This window comes from Petromyzon marinus, chromosome 16 (assembly GCF_048934315.1).
Source record: "Petromyzon marinus isolate PM22_M1 ecotype Great Lakes invasive population chromosome 16, UKy_Petmar_22M1.pri1.0, whole genome shotgun sequence".
Taxonomy (NCBI): domain Eukaryota; kingdom Metazoa; phylum Chordata; class Hyperoartia; order Petromyzontiformes; family Petromyzontidae; genus Petromyzon; species Petromyzon marinus.
In genome coordinates, this window is record NC_133682.1 from 6878255 (window position 1) to 6893073 (window position 14819).

General features: G+C 46.1%; 2 non-coding genes across 2 annotated transcripts; both read right to left on the bottom strand.

Moving 5' to 3' along the window:
* Positions 1-2200: 2200 nt before the first annotated feature.
* Positions 2201-2272, bottom strand: TRNAQ-CUG (transfer RNA glutamine (anticodon CUG)). The gene has a single exon. It is a non-coding gene; the product is annotated as a tRNA-Gln (tRNA).
* A 216-nt stretch (positions 2273-2488) lies between these two features.
* Positions 2489-2561, bottom strand: TRNAK-UUU (transfer RNA lysine (anticodon UUU)). Its single transcript has one exon. It is a non-coding gene; the product is annotated as a tRNA-Lys (tRNA).
* Between the last annotated feature and the right edge of the window lie 12258 nt (positions 2562-14819).

A 14819-nucleotide genomic window follows, 5' to 3' on the forward strand; every position in this document is an offset into this window, starting at 1 on the left:
CTTCACCCAACTGGTCAGTGGGGTGACGAGGGGGGAGGAGCCCAGGGCCAGTTCAGATATCACTCCCTCTAGATGTTAGCTATGGATGGGAATTGAACTGTGATGGCGAGTAACGAATGCTGCATAAACAAACTAGGTTCATCGTGCAGTGTGCAAACCACGGCGCCACCGCTCCTCCTACAGATTACAGGTGAAAAAATAATGTGGCGACGCTGCCGTTGGCGGTGGTGTCAAAATAACAACATCATCACATTCAATTTTGATTTAAAGCTTTCGTGACTGCAGTAATTCATATTCTTGGTTTTTTCGGTAAAGTCACGTTGAAGAGAAACAACAAAATAACAAAATATATATATATAAAACAATAAAAAATTCTCACGACGTTTCGACCATAACTCAAACGGTCATCATCAGGTATGTCGGTTTGACTTTACCGAAAAAACTAAGAATATCATCACATTCGTCAAGAATACTGTGGCCTTAGCTGGCCACGTTTCGTGCAGTGGCTCTGCTTCACAGACCCATGTGATATAAGGTGAATTGCCCAAAGCGTCGCCAACTCTATACATTTCCTTTTAAGTCGGCATTATTAACGAATGTGTGGAGTATACTCTTTGGTTCTTTCGGTAAAGTCACGTAGGTATCAAATAAAACGTTTCGGGCGCAACACAAGCGTCCGTCATCAGGTGGGACAACCACAGCAAGAAACATTTGCTGTGGTTTTACCGAAAGAACCAAGGAGTATGGATCCCTGCAGTCACGAAAACTTCAAATCTAGATTGAATGTGTGGAGTAGTTTATTTTTTTTTCAGATTATAGAATCATCTTGTCGGAGCCGAGGTTCATGTTGCGTTGCTGGTTAACATTAGTCCGGAAGACCCACGGGCCGATTAACTACAGACATGTTTAGTTTTGCGTGCAGAGACGGAATTCTGTGGGGTTTATATTATTGTACTCGTGCTGCGTTGTTGAGTTCAGTGAAGGTGGCGAATGGCGGAGGAGTACTGACGTCGGTTCAACATCCAGGACGAGAGTGCAGCACTTTATTTAAGTCGATGCCAGGTTTTGCTGTTGCGAACATGCACGTGCTTTCCACTAGATGGCGACATTCACTCGTCATTATTTTTTTTTTACACCAGGCAGGACCAAGCGACTGCTGGATGAAGGCCTTCCCAACACGCCACAATGCCTCGTGGTGCTCGATGTAATATTACATCAAGCACCGGCGCCACCAGCTGATTGTATCACACTCCGTCTCCGCTGTGGGCGTACTTTGAGGCGCGTTCACGCCTTTGGCTGCCACTGTCATTTTCTTTTTGCATCAATTCATATCAAGCAATTCGCGCTGATTTAAGCAAAAAACAAAATAACTCGCTGCATTTTGTGATAATGCAAATCATATTTTCACGAATGAAATGTCCTTATCAATCTTCCCACCACATAGACTCATAGAGCAACAACTTCGACCAGTCGGTTCTTACATCGTTGTATTTTCAATCACTCTGCAAAGTGGACGGACTTCCATGAAACGCAGGGCTCTCTCATCGCGCGTCGTCATCACAAGCCACGAAATCCAATAGCGGGCACAGAACATTCAGCCAGCGTCCTGGGCTAAGTGCAACGCTTAGTGTGCCGGAACATGCATGATGTATCACATTACAACTAATTATTTGGAGATGCCGCGTTAGCAGAGGTGCCACACACACACACAATGTAAACTCAACAGGGAACACTGACTCCCAAGATAATGTATGTATACAATAGGCGACTTCCCTTCTTCATAGCGCATACATCGAGACGCCAGAAGAGATAGAACGGATAACAAGAGTGGGAGACTTTACACCATGGAGCCTGATGAGAATTCAATAAAAGATGTGATGTATGGTTGACCACTGCGCAACTGAGGGATTCGCCTATAGTGTGCCACCTGCTGTTGGAAGGACAAAATGTCATGTCCATTCCAATGCAAGTTGATTGCACGTCGCGTTCTCGTAAGACACTCGGTTTATCCCACTAGATGGCAGTGTTAACCACGTCCTGGGCAATGTTAACCGACGATTAAAAAAAAACACGTCTCCGATTGAATAACAAGCACCTCGCTTTTTTGTGCGCGTGTGTAAATGTTTTACATGGTGGATAAACTCACAAAGCTTTGCGGGCTGCAGAAGGCGAAAAAGCAGCAATTTATAATAAAATGCTAAGGTCCCACCGAGATTTGAACTCGGATCGCTGGATTCAGAGTCCAGAGTGCTAACCATTACACCATGGAACCCCCGATGGGGCCAAGGCGAGCAAATAGTGCTTAAGAACATACGCGCACATGTGTTGCGTCATGCCGAAAATATAATTTCGCGAACAAGTCGTTTCACTCCGCGAAAACGGTAAGCAAGCTAATTTTCGATGATCGCGAGAAAAAAAACCACATACAGTCAGGGGGGTAAACGCACGTCCCGTTGAAACGTTCTCATTGAAACAAGAAAAATACTAGCGCCCGAACAGGGACTTGAACCCTGGACCCTCAGATTAAAAGTCTGATGCTCTACCGACTGAGCTATCCGGGCTCTGACTTCCACAGCGACCGCAGGCCCCTATAACCACAAGGACGCGAGCGTGGCTCCGTTGCGTTGCGCTGTCTTCTCAGTCTCGCCGTTCTCAATCCACTGCTGGATGATGACCTCACCCCACCTCACCGCCATTTATATATCACTGAGTCAATTCATCCGTACACACACACCCACCTCCTCCTCAAGGTGGGTGGAAACTTTAGTTAATCTGACAGCGTGGGTGAAGCCTTAGGGACCGTCCATAAATGACGTCACGCACCTAGGGGAGGGGGGGGGGTCAGACATTTGTGACGATGTGTGACAAGGGGGGGGGGGGGATTGAGAAATGTGACGTCACATCAAAGTGCGCAACTTTAAATAAATATAGACAACACTTTTGATTTAAAGCTTTCGTGACTGCAGTGATTCATATTCTTGGTTCTTTCGGTAAAGTCACGTTGAAGGGAAACAATAAAATAATACAATATATATAAACATATATTTATATATAAAACAATATAGACAACACGTTCTACTTAATTAAATAGACTTTTTAATAAATGTTTTCTCCTACAACATCATAGTGCAGCGCCACATTAAATACGCACTACAAAGACAATAGTTTAAAGTGATTTGAAGCATCTTTTATTTTTGTTTGGGGGGGGGGCAGAGCTTTGTGACGTCATATTTGAGGGGTGGTCTGACTTTTTGTGACGTCATGTGGCGACGGGGGGGTCAAAATCGTCCAAAATCGCGTGACGTCATTTATGGACGGCCCCTTAACTGGTTGTTGATGCTTCCTTCCTACCTGCCATTGTCGTCAGTTTTTACCGACTCTCTGAGTTACATTACCACGTTAAATGGCTTTACTTTAACGGGCTAAATGTCTCACTAACGAAGCCAACGTTACCCCCTTTCCCTCGATGTGGCGGTGGCTCTCATTTTTTTAGCAGACTATAACTGGCTGTGATGTTGTTGTGTGTCTCTCTCTGTGTGTCTCTCTGTGTCTCTGTGTGTGTGTGTCTCTGTGTGTGTCTCTGTGGCTCCCTATTGCTCAACCACGTTATGTATGCTGATGATTTGGTAATGGCTACTCATTCAGGGGAGGAGTTGGAGACGCTGCTGCTGAGACTGGAGCGTGCCACTAAGAGATGGGGCCTTACCATCAGCCCCACCAAAACTAAGCACCTGCCTGGGTATTTTGTACCATCGGACACTCCACCCCCACAACTCCCAATCGGCGATGGGGCAGTTGTGGAGAGAGTGGAGAGTTTCCCATACCTGGGCAGTGTGCTTATGACCGGCTCCAGTTTAACAGCAGAGGTCTCACTCCGAATCAGTCGAGCGGCAATATCTTTTCATCGGTTGCGTAACGCTGTGTGGAAGCTACCTGGTCTGTCGCTCCGCACTAAGCTTCAGGTCTTCTCGGCCACAGTCATTCCCTCCCTTCTCTACGCTTGCGAAACGTGGACCCCCGTAATGGAACATCTTTGCCGGTTGGAAACATTTAGGCTGGCCTGCCTACGATCCATCCTGGGTTTAACCAGACTGGATTGTGTGAGGAGCTCAAAAATTATTGAAAGATCTGGGCAAGGTCCCATCGGTGAGCTCCGGCGGGGAAGGCTGCGTTGGCTGGGTCATGTAGCCCGCATGCCCAGCCACCGCATGCCGAAACAGCTTTTGTTCGGCCGGATCGAGGGGGCTAAACGGGCGCGGCACGGGCTAGAGAAGAGATGGAGTGATGTGGACGTGGAGCTGAGTGGCTTGCCGATGACTGGTACCAGCGGTGTCAAGATCGGCCTCTGTGGAGGAGGCTCGTGAAGGACGCTATTGGGCAGTTGGAGGCAGTCGCCCTCCAACAACAACGGAGGGCGGAGGAGCGACGCTCACAACAACGAGCGGAGCGCCGGGTGGCTAAAGCACAGCAGGTTGGCACAGTAGGGGGCACAGGTGGTGCACCAGCCAGTCATCTCAGTCAGTCGACCCGTGGCACCTGGGTCTGCCCCGTGACCTCCTCCCCGTGGGCGTTCGACACTTCACGTGGCCTCAAGGTGCACATGGCCTGGCACAAGTGTCGTGGTGACGTCACCGCCACTTAGTGGCGAATGGCGGTTGTTGTTGTCTCTGTCTCTCTCTCTGTGTGTCTCTCTCTAGGTGTATGTCTCTGTGTCTCTCTCTGTGTGTGTCCCTCTGTGTCTCTGTGTGTCTCTCTCTGTGTGTCTCTCTCTAGGTGTGTGTCTCTGTGTCTCTCTCTGTGTCTTTCTGTGTGTCTCTCTCTAGGTGTGTGTCTCTCTCTATGTGTGTCTCTGTTTGTGTATCTCTGTGTGTCTCTGTGTCTCTCTCTGTGTGTCTCTCTCTAGGTGTGTGTCTCTGTGTCTCTCTCTGTGTGTCTCTCTCTGTGTGTCTCTATGTGTGTGTCTCTCTCTATGTGTGTCTCTGTGTGTGTCTCTGTGTCTCTCTCTGTGTGTGTCCCTCGGTTTGTGTGTGTCTCTCTCTTTGTGTCTGTGTGTGCCTCTTTCTCTGTCACTTTGTGTGTCTCTCTCTGTGTGTGGGTGTGTCTTTCTGCGTGTGTCTCTCTGGGTGTGTCCCTCTGTGTCTCTGTGTGTCTCTGTGTCTCTCTCTGTGTCTCTCTCTATGTGTGTCTCAGTGTGTGTCCCTCGGTTTGTGTGTGTCTCTGTGTGTGTCTCTCTGTGTGTGTCCCTCGGTTTGTGCGTGTCTCTCTCTCTGTGTCTCCCTGTATGTCTCTCTCTTTGTGTCTGTTTGTGTGTGTCTCTCTCTATGTGTGTCTCTCACTCTCTCTCTGTGTCTCTCTTTGTGTGTCTCTATGTGTCTCTCTGTGTCTCTCTATGTGTCTCTCTGTGTGTCTCTCTCTATGTGTGTCTCTCACTCTCTCTCTGTGTCTCTCTTTGTGTGTCTCTCTATGTGTCTCTCTGTGTGTCTCTCTCTATGTGTTTCTCTGTGTGTCTCTCTCTGTGTCTCTCTGTGTGTCTCTCTCTATGTGTCTCTCTCTGTGTGTCTCTCTCTGTGTCTCTGTGTGTGTCTCTCTGTGTGTCTCTCTCTGTGTCTCTCTGTGTCTCTCTGTGTCTCTCTGTGTCTCTCTCTGTGTGTCTCTGTGTGTGTGTCTCTCTCTGTGTGTCTCTCTCTGTCTCCTGCTGCGCGCTCTATCCCCCTAGTGGCCAATATACCGTCAATACACATTAACACGCTAATCTCGTAATACAAACACTTTCCTGCGGAGGGAGCTGGTAGGAACGTTGGGTTGCTCGGTCAATGGCCAGGGTCAACGGCGGCACCACGTGGTGTATTCCGCAAATATGCCCGACTGTGAGGGCGGGCACAAGCCGGCGTGAGTAGGTTAAACGTTGAGTTATATAAGGGCACCACGGGGTGACCAGCCCCTCCCCACCCAGCCCCACCCCTACCACCCCCAACCAGCCCCTCCCCACCCAGCCCCTCCCCACCCTCCCCTCTCCACCCAGCCCCACCCCTCCCATTTTTGGATGCACGACGGACGGACGGACAATAATCCCCTGTGGGCTGGTGTAACCAGGAGGTTCCTACCAGTATAAGGCCACCTCCTCAGCACAAGCTCCAGCCAGCTCTCTATATCAGGACTTGTTTCAGCAGCCTGTTTCTCACTCCCACCTGAAGACGCTTGCTTGTGTGGCGATCGAAATTTCGTGATCTATTATTTTTTTACCTACGTGACTTCACCGAAATAACCAAAGACGATGATGATTGCTTGTTTTGCAATCGAAACGTCGTGAGAATTTTATTGTTTTATATTTTTATTATTTTATTGTTTCCCTTCTACGTGACTTTACCGAAAGAACCAAGAATATGACCTTCAATTGTTTCAAATTCACTCCTCTGATACTTGATTCTCTTCTGCTTTCGGTCGCTGTGTTTGAAATAAATTGGAAATCGATACAATATCTGGAAAATCACCGAGAAATATCTCCATAAAGAAGGGGCAATTTGCGTTAAAAAAATGTCCTTTGCGCCTAAACAAATTCAATTTACTTTCGGTGCAGTGCTCTGAGACTTCCTCATGCTGTGCTGTAGCTCGCCGGAGCAGAAAACAATTTCAATAGGAGGCAATGGTGGCAAAACAGCAGAGAAATGTTTACTTGAGCATGATTTTGCAAGCGTAAAGTTGACCTTGCTTTTTGTTTGACAAAAAAAATGAAGGCAGAAAATTAAGTGGGATGTGGCGTGGAATTGTCTGGTTAGCTCGAGATAAAGAGGGGACGTTAAAAAATGTAATTTGTGCCTTAACACATTTTCATTTCCGCTCCACGTTTCTCCTTGCGGAGTGACGTCACCCGGTAACGATTATAAATTAGCTGAACGTAATGGGTGGGAATAATTGGCAAAAAAAAATGTCATAAAACACCGTACTGCATGCAACTGTACCACTGCATTAATGTGAGTTAGAGGCCGCCCATAAATGACGTCATTCGATTTTGGACGATTTTTTACCCCCGCCCCCCTCGTCACACGGCGTCACAAAAAGTCAGACCCCCCCTGAAATATGACGTCACAAAGCTCTGCCCGCTTCACATCGCTTTAAACTATTGTCATTGTAGTGCGTATTTAATGTGGCGCTGTTGTCTATATTTATTTAAAGTTGGCATTTTCATGTGACGTCAAATTTCTGACTCCCCCCCCCCCTCGTCACACATTGTCACAAATGTCTGACCCCCCCCCCCCCTAGGTGCGTGACGTCATTTATGGACGGCCCCTTAGCGCAGTAATTATGATTAGCTTAAATGCACGTCCGCTTGCTTGCCATGCTCGCTTTGCTTTGTTTTGCTACCCATGCTGTCAAACGCTGCCGCTGGCTAGCCGTCACGTAAGTCTTCCCTGCCAGTACAGAGCCTCTCCATCGCCAAGACTCCCTGCTGTGCCTCCCCGTTGGCAGCCCATGGTCACTGGTGCCAGTAGGGGGTCCGCGTGGGTAAACTTTGGCTAGGGGAGAAAACCCTGACTCCAAATCGGATCTCCGGCAGTCCCCTGCAGCTTTGACCAGACGAAGGTCGACGGGAGTTCCTCGTGCCAGCCGAGTCTGTGTGGCTTGAGTGAAGATGATGGGCCTTGGTACTAGAGCTGAACGATGAATCGATTTCAAAGCGAAATCGCAATTTGAAACAATGCAATGAGCAAATCGCAAAGGCTGCGATTTTGTTTGCGATTTTAAAAGTCCTATTACTTCCTTATTGGATTTGTTTTATTTTTTCTTATTATAACTTTATTTATTTAACTTAACAATTGTTCTATGTTTGATTGTTCTATTTCAATTAAAACATTTTTTTATAAATACATGTTGGAAGCAATTCATATCTTTCCAGTTCTCATCCCTGCATTAGAATATATAGAGCAATTCAAATTTTGATGGCATCACGTGGCCATGCTCCATCACGTGTTTTAAATCCATTACACAGTGAATATTGAACTGAACCTTGACTTTAAAAAAAAATTATCGCAAATCGCAATCTCTGTCAGAAAAAAAATCGCAATTAGATATTTTCCCCAAATCGTTCAGCCCCACGAGGGAATGCTCACCCCCGACCGTGACCTTGATCCACTTCAAGCTACAACCCCTCCCCCTTTTTAAAAGTCATGCGGCGACAGCGAATAGCAGAAGATTCAGGTCAAGGATGTGACTGGGAGCATCTTGCCAAACTCATGGAGTTGCACGGGCGCCAAAAGCGATAACCCATACCCCCTCCCCCCAACCACAAGAGGAGCACTCTTCATAATCGTTGTCGATGGACAGCCAAGACATCGTTTTAAAGTGAACCTTCTGGTGTGTTGATGTAAGTTAGCTGGTTGAATGTTGACCTTGCAAACAACGGCCTTTTCTGCCTTTGTATATTTTAAATATGTATTATACAATAATGAATTGTTCTTTTTACGGTATATCCTGGGAAGCATCGTGAGTTTGTTTTGAGTGGTGCCCCACAACATCCTTCTGCTATTTGATGATGTTGCTGCTGCTTAACTTCCTCATTATTTTCATCGATAATAAGCATTGCATTTTAATAATAACTTTTTTTCTTTTTGTGTACATAGATGTTTTCATTTTTGTGACATCGAGTGTTCGATATTGCGTCGTGCGTTTGTGGTTACAACCCGCACGGCATTTGATGTATTCATCCGGGCATTGCATGCCACGCCAGAAGGTGGCGATAGTGGACTATTACAGCAAATTTGTCCATTCTAGATGAACTTCGTCATTATGAGTCTACTTTTAAGTCTTTAGAATGGCGTAGTCTAAACAACTCATAGCTTATTTAGAAGAGAACATTTTCTTTAAACTGGTCCTTGTTTTAAAAGAACGTTATTTAATTACACCAAACTTATTTCATGTGTGTTTACAAGTGGCTGTGGGGTTATTTTTGTTAACTATAGATTACAGTTTGCAATTACGGGGTCCGCCAATTACCCTGCAACGTCAGAAAATAAATACACACACACCGCGCGGGCCCCTGGACACGTATCAACTGAGCACTCAATTGATGCTCTCGTTAGGGACATTTGAGGAAGGGAGGCCGTAACTGCGGCTTTGGGATTGGGCCATAATCAGGCTAAAAGCATGCGCGTGTCTTGATGTGTTGCACGTGGCATTGCGACTGGGTGGTCTCAAGAAATCCCCGCTTCACTTTTGCGCCCTCCAGACGGTTTTGTGTTTTTTTTCTGATCGTTGCCACCACCACCACCATCGCCAACCCCTGGGGTACAAAACCGAGCGCGCGGAGCCCACGCGCTCGTTGCAAAGAGGGCACCTTTCTGTCCACCAGCACGCCCGGGACGACGATTCCTAGAGGATACTGCACACCCACCCACCCATCCACCCACCCACCCATCCACCCACCAGCTCTTGCAGGAATTTGCCACCGTGGTGTTTCATGTCAAGAGAAAATTAAAATTAGGCGCGGCGGCGAAGCAGTTTGAACTATTCCCTGAACGAGGTGGGGGGTGAGTTGGTGGTGGTGGTGGGGAGGGGAGAGAAAAAGTTAGGTGAACTTGTAAACATTCTGCATGGAGGCTAATGACGCCGGCATGTGCAAAATGGGGTTTGAAGCAAAAAAAATAATCGAGTTAGCTTGGCGCACAGTACAGGTCATTTTTTTGCACAAACACTCAGATTATTGAATAATCCCTTATTACATGATTGTCCGCGACGTCTTAGATGTGACCTGTCCCCCCTGAGCGTTCAGCACAAATCGCCTCCGCCTTTTGTTCACCCAGCAGTATAATTTAGTGCAATCCAGTTAGTCCATCATGAGCGGTAAAGTGTGGGTACACTTCTCCCAAGGTGGCAGTGGAGGCTAAACATCTCTTCTAGAGGAGGGCCCTCTACAGCTTCCTCTGGTGGACACCCGTCCATCAGCAGTGACAGGAGCAAGTAATTGCAGGCCTGCTGTGTTCTTTATCGTTCTGATTTCTCGTCTGAACAACGCAAGCTGGGCCGCGTTGAGGGATCGAACTGTTGTTTGGCTTTGTATCGGGCCAATAGCCATCTGCTGCAAGTGTGGTTAAAAGGCGTTTGTTTCATACTTACGAACTACGGTGATTGGCCAGGCAAAACTACTGACAGCCGCTCCGAATACTACTACTACACTAATAGAGTACGGTAGTAATAATACTACACAAATAGAGTCCAGTAATAATACTACTACTACACAAATAGAGTACAGTAATAATAATACTACACTAATATAGTACAGTAATAATACTACTACACTAATAGAGTACAGTAATAATACACTAATATAGTACAGTAATAATACTACTACACTAATATAGTACAGTAATAATAATACTACACTAATAGAGTACAGTAATAATAATACTACGCTAATATAGTACAGTAATAATACTACTACACTAATATAGTACAGTAATACTACACTAATATAGTACAGTAATTATAATACTACACAAATATAGTACAGTCATTATAATACTACACTAATATAGTACAGTAATAATAATACTACACTAATATAGTACAGTAATAATACTACACTAATAAAAAAGAGACCTGATGGTTCAATGAGCCACTCTGTCTACAGGAAAGCTACCCATACGGATGCTTACCTGAAACCGGATTCCCACCACCATCCATCCCAGAAGAATTCCCTCATCAAGACTCTGCACCATAGAGCCCAATGCATATCCGACCAGGAACACATAGCCAGTGAACTCAAGCACGTACACCAAGCTCTTAAGGCTAATGGTTACTCCGACTACACAATCCGCAAAGCCATCACTCCAACCATGAAGAAGGACCCTCTTGAGGAGCCTTTCACAACCATCACTTTACCCTACATTTCGGAGATCACAAAAAAGGTCACCAAAATCTTGAGTAAACACCAGATCCAGGTCCGATTCAAGACATTACATAAAATCCGTGATCTGGTTCCATCTGTAAAAGATGTGATTCCGGACATACAGTACCCTGGCGTCTACAAACTAAGTTGCCTCTGTGGTAGTAGTTACATTGGAGAAACCAAACGACATGCCTCAGACCGCATTCGTGAACACAAAGCAGACCTAAAACACGGTAGGACGAACACCTCGGCCGTGGCAGATCACTGTTATAATTCAGTAGGCTCACGTGACATTGACTTCTCCAAGACAGAGGTTATTTGCAAGCCATCTGGCTACCATGAAAGATTCATTCATGAGGCTATCCACATATACAAACACAGAGACAATTTCAACCGAGATGATGGATTCTGGTTTAGCAATCATTGGAAGGATTTGATAAACCATTTCGGGTCTTAATTGATTGTTCACGCTTACGGTGGCTTTCAGACCGCATCCATTCTTTTCGTCTCCCCCCTCCTCTTTTCCGAACATAGATGGACTCGTCCGTCTGAATAACTGCCAAATCGCTCTCCGTGGTGCTAACGTTAAAAAAAACCGCCACTTTTTTCAAATTTTATTGCTGTGGTTTTCACACCTGATGATGATTGCTTGTGTTGCAGTCGAAACGTCGTGAGAATTTTATTGGTTTATATTTTTATTATTTTATTGTTTCCCTTCTATGTGACTTTACCGAAAGAACCAAGATTATAATATAGTACAGTAATAATAATACTACACTAATATAGTACAGTAATACTAATATTACACTAATATAGTACAGTAATAATACACTAATAGAGTACAGTAATAATACTGCACTAATATAGTACAATAATAATAATACCACTACACTAATGGAGTACAATGGTAATAAATAATGAGAAGCTTTAATCCAGGATTGACTAAAATATGGATGATGCTGATGATGATGATGGTTTAAGGGGTTTAATATTCAATATGTTTGTAAAAAAAGTAAACATTTTAAACCTTCATAATACACTGATTTTAAACCTTTAGCGAATAAATATAATATTTTATTACCGTATTCATATGGGCACTAGAGTATTGTAATATGCACTTTAAAAGCTGTCTATCACTGCGGATGATTTATATTTCACAAATGTCATCACTTCACACAAGGAACTAACATACGAAGTTTAAGAACACCTGCGTCGTGCTCAGAAAAAAATATTTTTTTTAAAGGCAACTTTTTCACGATTGAATTTCAACAAATCGGTTTTTCACTGCCGCCGATGTGAAAGCGTTTAGTCGTAGTCGTTCGTGTTCTGCTTCTGCATTCGGGGGCTCGTTGCTTCACGCGCCTACTCCCATAACGCGGTCCCCGGGAGGTGGAAGGAGGGTGTCCACCGGTTTCAGTAAACATTCTCGAGCGAAGGTCTAATTAGTGAACTATTGCCTGACACGATACATTTCCTCCAGACCTGGAACTCGCCATGAATTGAATTATCGCGCCCGCTTGTGTGCGCGCTGCAGACAACGTGGAAACGCAATCTTGGGAGCAAGAGACCCCTTCACCGTTTGGCGTCTGGAAATGCCAAACAGCTCGGCTCCAGCAAGGAAGGTGATGGCTTGTTTATGCTGTGCCTTCTCCGTGTGGTTTCCAACCTCAGCCTTCCATGTTTTGACTTTATAACTTAATTGCAGCGCCAGTGAGAGGAATACTCTCTCGAGGTAGCCAGCAATAGTGACACGTGCTCTATCAGCAAGCTCATCATTTTTCACAAAGTGGATTTTTTTTTGCTTTGCTTTGCTTGACTCTCCAACCCATTCTTTCTCCCCTCCCCCTCCTCCCAGCCCTTTCTCTTGTCAAAAGAGAAATAATTTGTGTCAAAAACCATGTGGTGTCTGTGACGAAGCACAGATACAAACTCTGTGTGTGTATAATGCGGCACACGTGTGTGGGTTATCGCGGAATTCGACACGCGCGGAGCGTCTTTCACACGACGGTCAAAAGCGTTAATAAAAGCGGAGGCGCTGCTGCTGCTGCACAAGTCCAAGTTGGAATTCGTCTCACGTGGAGCCCGCGCGTTCGTCTTCAGCGTAACCTTAACACGGCCACTTCTACATGAGTTAGTGTACGTCCATGCCTCCTCGCGTGCATGAGTATTCGCCAGTCGTGTTACACCAGCTCTTTTCGTATATCAAACGATGTATTTTTACGCCCGCGCGTGGACATGATCGGTGTGGACATTTCTAGAGACACATACTCTAGGTCGGTGGCGCGCACATGATATTCTGGTGCACGCGAACAAACGTTTTTTTATTTTCCGATCGATGTATGTTCACACGGGTCTCCAAATTAAATTAACTTTGCCCAGTATTGCACGTCGTTAATAATGTGCTTGCCTGAGCTCTCAAATGGTCTTTAAAGGAGTCAGCTGTAACACTCCGAATGTTATGCTCCCATCTGCGGTCATCGTCATCAACAGCGATGCAGTAATTCTGCCAACGAGGAGTTGTAAGAGGTTTTACAATGGCCATCTCCACAAAACACATCTCCCAGGTATTGGTTTAATTGCCTCGTATTTTAGCCAGTGTTGTGCTCCGGGGGTCTGCCATTTCGGAAGAGTTCTGAAATAGCGCGCGTGCAGCGTGTGCGCGCTGTAGCTCGTTTCGAGAGGGAGAGACGGCCGTAAATCTGGGGAAAAAGTGGCAGCCCGGCTTGAAACCCGAGCAGGGAACGTGCAAGTGTCGTTGACTCTCGGTATTCTTGGTTGGCAACTCGTTAATAAATCAGCCGCAACCACCTGCCTGACGAGAGCGGCAAGCACCCTCGGCAAACTCTCCGGCGCGATTTTCGGGCTGTGCCGCGTGCGTTTGTCGGCAAGATGTCCGACGTTTCGCTCCACGAGCCGGGGAGCTTCTGCTGCGTACGTTTCTCGTGTATCTCGAATCGAGTTCGTGGGGGGGAAGATAAAAAGCTCCCATCGCGCGGAGCGAAATGTCGTGCCCACACGACGCGCAAAGTGCAGCCCCGAAAGAACCATCGGAGAGCTGTGACGGCACAACCGCGAAACCATCACGCCGTGGCACCCTCGGCCAACGCCGTCGGCAGAGGCTCGAGTTAAGGGCACCGTGGCCTTTGAGCAGAGAAGCTGGCCTGCCAATAATGCGCGCGCGTTCTCACCGCAGCAAGCAAGCAACCATGCGACCAAGTTACGTGTTAAAGAAGAAACAAACAAAATATACTTTGGCTCACTTTACTGTTCAATGATCACGCGAGGACGACCCGGCTCTCTGTGTTTGATCACGAATTTTCAACGAGCGTGCGTAAAATTAAACCGTGGACATGCACGCAACGCAAGTGGCCACAGTCGCTCCTCTGCTACGGGTTTGTATGTTTGAGAGGGCTGGTGAATTACGTGAGTTGCAATCACATGCCGCTGCATGGCATTCCAGAGGTTATCACGTTTGGAAGTAAATATTAAAATCCTGAGCAGTGACGATGAACAAGGGCCACAGGTCTCCCACCAGCCCAGCTATCCCCCCCCCCCCCCTCCACCAACTATTCCTCAAATTATATTGTATGTTTTGGAGAAAATGCCTGCAAATGTAATTTTACTGGAGCTCTTATGTTACTGCATCTTAGCCCGCAGAGTGGTAGTGGTGTCTGCCAGAGTGTCGCCCTGCGTTCAAGCCAAGTAGAGGAACGTTCAGGTTTACTTTGGCTCTTTGCAAAAAAATAAAATGCTTTACAGGGCAATCACAAAATAATGATTGATGTTACTTTGACTCTGTTAAAAAAAAATGTTTGCTTCATGGGCTGTCAACAAATAAATAATTGGTGTTCCAACACATAGCCGAAACCAAAGATGTAAAATAATATATTTTGTGTCTTCGTATAAACATTCAACAGTTTGCTCACCATCGAGTGTG